The following is a 7,541-nucleotide window of genomic DNA, read 5'->3' on the forward strand; positions in this document are numbered from 1 at the left end:
AAGGTCTATTGGTGTCCTCAATTTTATAGAGGTTAGCCACCCGAAGTCAATAAGAGACAAAGAAATAATCCAAGCAGCCTAAACTGTTTAGCCTGACCGTGGTAAAGTCTAACGGGGGACCTTAAATTTTATATAATAATAATAATACAGGCAACTACCTAACCACTACCGGGCCGCCTAACCTAACCACTACCTTCGCCGGAGGTTTCGTCACGCTCCCCGATGGCGAAATCCTCCATTACAGCAAAAGTGTCTGTTTAACCTAACCTTAGTACAAAGTCTATTGGTGTCCTCAATTTTATAGAGGTTAGCCACCCGAAGTCAATAAGAGACAAGGAAATAATCCAAGCAGCCTAAACTGTTTAGCCTGACCGTGGTAAAGTCTAACGGGGGACCTTAAATTTTATATAATAATAATAATACAGGCAACTAACCAACCACTACCGGGCCGCCTAACCTAACCACTACTTTCGCCGGAGGTTTCGTCACGCTCCCCGATGGCGAAATCCTCCATTACAACAAAAGTGTCTGTTTAACCTAACCTTAGTACAAAGTCTATTGGTGTCCTCAATTTTATAGAGTTAGCCACCCGAAGTCAATAAGAGACAAAGAAATAATCAAAGCAGCCTAAACTGTTTAACTGACCGTAGTAAAGTCGCTGACAGGGGACCTTAAATTTTTATAGAATAATAATATGCAGGCAACTAACCAGCCACTACCGGGCCGCCTAACCTAACCACTACCACTTTCGCCGGAAGTTTCGTCACGCTCCCCGATGGCGAAATCCTCCGATACAACAAAAGTGTCTGTTTAACCTAACCTTAGTACAAAGTCTGTGGTGTTACTCCAAATTTTTTATAGAGGTTAGCCACAGAAGTCAATAGAGACAAAAGAAATAATCAAAGCACGGCCCCACCACTATCTAGCCTAAACTGTTTAGCCTGACGTAGAGTTTTTAATAAATCTGGTGATATGGAACCACACACAGCCCCCTTAACCTGGGATAATGCAATCAAATGGATAATTGCTAACTATTCTCAGAGATAATGCAATCAAATGGTTAGTTGCTAACCGGGGCTGCGCCCCGGACCCCCTAATGTTGATACTGTATTTGGTCATGATGAATTGTTTATTAGACTATAAGAAATCCTCTTCCTTCTTGTATTGGCAAGGGGAGTTTGCTTTAACTTAGGTATGCTAGCCTAAGTAAAAATAGACACGGAGCTGCGAAGACCTGATTCTTTTGCTGCATGTTGGAGTCTGCAACTTTGTTGTGATAAGACACTCAATCCTAGTGATTGTACTTACTCAACATAGTGACGGTGTAATTACCATCACAGATTGTACGGGAAATTCCAACTTTGGAAAAAACAAATATTTGGCCTACCCAAATTTTGACTACTACCCGTGCGTCTACGTCCTGGATTGGCCAATCAGTGGTGCCCCACGGTGGCGTGATACATGCACGTTTACTGCGGTGCTCTGATTGGCTGACCGAACGTGGCGTGGTAGGTAGGCTGTTTCTACTCTCTGAGTCCTCTTCTTTCCTTTTTTCATCCCCCTCATGCACTCCGTTCTTTGAACGGGAGGCGGGACTTCGCGATACGGTCGATCCGGCAAGGGAACCTGTGATAGTGCAGGGCACCCCTTGTCCGGGGGTCACCGGTAGGTGGCAACTTTTAGATATTACTATAGTCACAGGTAACCTGGGTGCAGAGCCCGACGCCCGTCAAGGGGGCAGGAGTCCTGCTCCCAGGCAGGGGCCACTGTGTTTTATAGGTAAGTAGATGTAATCAAGAGATGATGACAGCTAGCATTAGAATAAAACATAGAGATAAGGGACACTCTATTGGAAGGGGAAAAGTGGCAGAAATCACTTACAACAAACTGCAAGTCCCACTAACTAGAATATTCAGCACCAATGAAGGTTTTAAAGTAATCTGTAAGATGACTTTGATTCAGATAAAATCCTTTCAAAAGAAGCAAGAGATATATTTTACAATGAAGGCCTTATTGTTGTCATGCCACCAGAACAAAAAGCAAAAAGATCAGTTTTTGTTCGTCAAGTCGATCAAGAGATCAGGAGGAAGACCTGAAAGAAGAACTGGAACGCCAAAATAGGTGGATGAAGATTGAAGAAGTCATTAAGATAAAGGACTATACTCATGTTTGAAGAAGTGTCAATGGCTGAGAAAGTTTTACAACAGGGCTTTCTAATATTCAACATGTCAGTCACACCACATCAAATAAAGAAGGAGACATTCATCAGTCTGCAAACTTGCTTCTCCTGCTACAAATATGAAGAACACACAACGAGAGACTGTCCACGGAAAGAAAAAAGTACGCTCCAGATTGTGCAGGCGACGACCATACCTACACTGAATGTAGAATACACATGTTGGCTGTCTCCAACTGTAAGAGAAGCAGGAATGTATACATAGGACATAGGACGTTAACAATGAAAAAAAGCGCAATAAAAAACACATGATAAAGTACAAGAAACAGGAAAAGGAACAGGAGCAAAAAGAAGAAGGACATTTACGACATACGTCCGAGAATAGCAAAAGGCTGATCCCAAGAGGCTCATGGTCCAGAATCACAGTATTAAACTGGCCGAGGAAAAGCCCACATGCACATGATGGAAGTGGCCAGTTAGTATGATCCATTTTTACACAATATCCATTGCACTTGGATCATACAATGAGGTGAAAATGTTTAAATTGAATAACCTACCAGAGATGATATTTCCAAGAAGTCCACAATGAAAACTATTTTTCGAGGCATGCAAGCGAACTGAGAAAAGGCTACATCAAGACGAACAGGTTTGAGCAGGAGCAACAGCTGATACACAGAACCCACAGCGACTGATAGAGATCAGATAAATGACTAGAAGTGACAAAGAAGATAGAAATAACAAAAGGACAGAGAGACAAAGGAGTAGGGAGGAAGATAGGAAGATGGAAACTGAATCACAATATACAACCTGAATCTGCTGAAGAAATTGGATTAAGAAGTTCTCACTACAACCAGAAACATGGAATCCCAACATCAAGACCAACAGGAGGGACAATAGTAAAAAACTGTGAAGGAGGGATATACAAGTGGACATATCAAGAAAAATCCCTAAGTGAAGATTATGTCTGGTCACTAATTACTACGGACAAACTAAAGATTACGGCCAAAGACTTTAAAATAGTAGACCCGTCAGAGTATAGAAGAGTCAGAAGCGGGAAACAGGATGATAGGTCTCCACTCCAACTGACTGCCACAATCCAAGTATAAGAAATAATGGACAATGAACGGAAGCAGATAGAGCAAGAATGATAGACACGAACGTAAGAAGCTGGTTTCGGAAGAGATTGAACCTGGAAAATGGCAAACCTTGTCGCGAAATTGACCTGACATTATATACTAATAAGCAGTCAGTGAGACAACTTTCAGCACGGCACCTAAAACTTTCTTTAACTATTATGTAAACCAAAATAAAACGGGCGAGAAAAATGACGGAGTAGCGATAGCTGTTAAAAGAAACTTAAAATTTAAACTAATTGATGACTTCCAGGATGAATTTCTAGCAATAAAAATAAATACAACTCAAGGAGACGTAATTATTGCTACTACTTACCTATAGAAGACCTATTAAAATTGGCTAACAATAGTCATCCGATGTACATCTTAGGAGACTTTAACGCCAGACATAGGATTTTTGACAATACAAATAATAACGTCGTGGAAACGCCCTTAATCAATTAATAAATTTAGGGAAAATCAATCATCTGGGTCCTAACTTTCCAACCTGGAGAAATCACAATACACAATCGACACCAGACAAAATTTTTACCAACAACAAAGCCTTTTTCAATTACCATATAATACAGGCAGTGACCATCTGCCAATTATACTAACACTGTCAACAAGCCCCATACAGATACCAATAAAAAGAGACTGAAAATGAGTAAAACAGACTGGGACAGCTTCAAAGACGACTTAAGTAATCACCACTCGATTAACCTACAAGGGAAAACAACAGAAGATATAGACTCAGAAATGGACAGACTGCACTCAGCAATAAAAACATCTATAACCAAACACACTCCTACTTCACACTTTAGAACATTACCCAACAACAGACTACCAGAAGAAGTTAAATTAATCCAGACCTATTACAATGAAATAAACAGGTATATGGAAAGACACGGCAGTAACAGATGGCTATTGTTACGAGTTGGGGATTTAGAATATAGTTATACGTCTACCCAGATCCCAACAGGTAACAACAATAAAAACAAAGACAATCGGACTATAAAAGGGTAGACAAAGGATGCGAGTTTTCGTTGTATATAATAGAGTACCATAAATCCCTTAACAAAATATTCAGCTTATAAATTACCCTTAACCAAACTTAACCTAAACAGTATATACATATTAATAAACATAAAACAATCTCGAAGCAAGTGGACGTGGGGAAATTAATACAAGAGATACTAGTACTTAAGTGAGGAGCTGAGATGGCTGACGAGTAAGGCTGAGTATTGTAGAAGACGGTAGGTAGTCACTGCACGTAGGTTTAGAGGATAGATGATCCTGTGGTCACTTCCCAGAGCCAAGTGCTCTCTCCTCGAATTGGAGGTGACGCAACAACCAGGATAGGGAGAAGAAACCTCGGAGTGGTAACTAAGACGAGTCATACTCGTGTCTCGTCCCTAGATGGCGTTGCTCGTGGTGCTGGGTAGGTATCAGGACAATAGATGGCGTGCTTCGTAGTGCTGGTGGAGGGTTCGTAACACACCCCCCCCAAGACCTCCAGGCGCGAAGGAGGTGATCACCTGGTGCGTCTGGAGAGTAGCTGCTGCATTTCCACTGGAGCTCGGGATAAGGAGTCTGCAATCAGGTTATAGGGCTGGGTGAGGAGAGCCCAGCGGAGGATTCGCTGGTTGGAGGTCTTGTTGGTTTGGATGAACGTGAGTGGGTTATGGTCGGTGAAGACTAGGGTTGTTTGTGGGCAAGACTGGAGGTAACATTCAAACTTCTTTATTGCCAACACCAGAGCCAAGGCCTCCTTCTCTATGGTCGAGTAGTTGGTCTGATGTTTTTCAACTTGGCGGAGTAATATGCCACAGGGTGAAGAACATCAGTGGTTGGGTCGGGTTGTAGGAGCACAGCCCCCACTCCGACACCACTAGCGTCGATTTGCAGATGGAAGGGCGAGGTGTAGTCAGGCTTGGAGGCAAGGAAGGCTTTGAGGCGGTGGAAAGACTGGTCGCACCTCCAGATGTAAGGGGACCGCAGAACTGGTAAGGTCTGTGAGGGTCCGCCACGCTGGAGAAGTTACTGCAGAACCGACGGTAGTAGCCGCACATCCCCAGGAAGCGCATGAGTTCCTTCCTCGTCCTTGGAGTGGGGAAGGACAAGATGGCTCTAACGTTTGCGTCCTTGGGTCTCACCATACCATGCCCAACGATATGTCCCAGGTAAGTCACTGAGGCCCGGCCAAAAGCAGATTTAGCCAGGTTTATGGTGAATCCAGTCTCTTGCAGTCGTGCAAACAGTATCTCCAAACGCACCAGATGTTCGTCCCAGCTGTCCGACACCACCACCAGGTCATCCAGGTAGGCGAACGTCCCACCTAGTCCTGAATTAGGAAGTTGATGGCCCTCTTGGAATGTGGCCGGAGCATTAGAAAAACCAAACGCCATAACCAAATATTGAAAAAGACCAAATGGAGTTATAAATGCTGAGATTATTTTTGCCCTATCCGTGAGTCCCACTTGATAATATCCTTTCATCAAGTCCACCGTTGTAATAAATTTTGCACAGCCTATGCTGTCTATTATATCTTAAATCAAAGGTAAAGGGTAGGAGTCTGAGACAGTGACCTGGTTCACTTTACGATAATCGGTACAAAAACGAAAACTGCTATCGGGTTTTGGAATGAGAAGGCAAGGTGAAGCCCAGGGGGAGGTACTAGGCTCAGCTAAGTTATGTTTTAACAAAAATCTACCTCCTTTTTCATAATCTCTTTTTTTTGTGGATTTAGTCGATAGGCTGATTGCCTAATGGGTTGTACATCATCTGAGATTAGCTTAATATCATGTTTAAGTATATTGCAAAACCCTGGGAGGTCTGACGTGACTTTAGGAAATGTCGATAATAACTTAGTGAGATCTTTTGCTTGAGATGGATTCAGAACAGAAAGAAGAAATACTCATCAAGTTGTTGGTATGGCGCTGTTAGTAAGGTTTTCTTTAGGTAGAGGGGAAGTCTAGAGATTCTCCAATAGGTCCATGTCATCTGTCTCGGTATGGCCCTGACAAAACAGTATGCAATACAAGGTTGACTTATAGCCCTCTGGGATGTCAGCTACTCTGACTGCCTGGAATAGGTAAAGTTTCATGAGATTAATGTGAACAAGTTATTGAATCTTTTCTGCGATCAGGGAGTATGAAGGACTACTTGTATGAGGTTGAGAGGAGATAGTTTATTAGCAACTATATAGGGACCAGTAAACTTGCTTTTAAGGGGAGAGCCTGGAATGGGTAGAAAGAGTAACACTTTGTCACCTGGAGAAAATGATCTTTTAACTAATTTAGGTTGGGACTTCACCATTTTTTTCTTGGACTTTTTTTAAGTTTGACTGAGCAATGGTTCGGACTTCAGTTAATTTGTCCCTTAAAGTGTCAATGTATTGGGAAACTGTTGCAGGCTTAATAGATGGAGTGTCAAACCACTGCTCCTTTACTGTTTTAAGGGGTCCCCTAATTTGTCTCCCATATAGTAACTCGAACGGGGAGAAACCCAATGACTCCTGGGGACATTCCCTGATGGCAAAGAGTAACAAGTCTATGCTTTCATCCCATTCCTTTTGGTGTTCTATACAGTATTTTTTGAGCATTGATGTACAATGGTCCACACTGAGGTCTTTCATCACCTGTTTGAAAAGATTGCTCGTAAAATTGGTGCCCTGATCGGATTGGATCTCTTTAGGAATGCCCACTGAAGTGAAAAGGTGCAAAAGATGTTTGATTACGTTTTTTGAAGTGATGCTTTTAAGGGGAAAAGCCTCAGGATAACGTGTACTGGTATCCATAACTGTGAGCAGGAATTGATTTCCTTCTTAGTCTTTGGTAATGGGCCCACACAATCCACAACAATCTTTTCAAATGGTGTAGAAAATACTGGGATGGGCTTAATGGGAGCTGCTGGTATACTTTCATTTGGTTTTCCTACCATTTGACAAATATGACAAGATTTTAGGTATTTTGACACATCCTTCCTAAGTCCAGGCCAATAATAGTGTTGGAGGAGCTTTTTATATGTTTTCAGGATTCCCAAATGTCCTGAAATACCATCATGGGCAAGGGCAATTAATGCTGGTCTGACTGAGGTGGGAATTACCACTTGATGTATTTCAGACCACGTGTCTAGATGGGCAAGCTCAGGGGGCCTATAGGCCCTCATCAAAACCCCTTCATGATAATAAAAACACGGAAGGGTGTTAAAATCTTTACCCTCAACTGCTGCATGATGAAGTTTAGTCAAAG

The sequence above is a fragment of the Homarus americanus genome, unplaced genomic scaffold (genome assembly GCF_018991925.1).
Source record: "Homarus americanus isolate GMGI-L3 unplaced genomic scaffold, GMGI_Hamer_2.0 scaffold60367, whole genome shotgun sequence".
NCBI lineage: Eukaryota > Metazoa > Arthropoda > Malacostraca > Decapoda > Nephropidae > Homarus > Homarus americanus.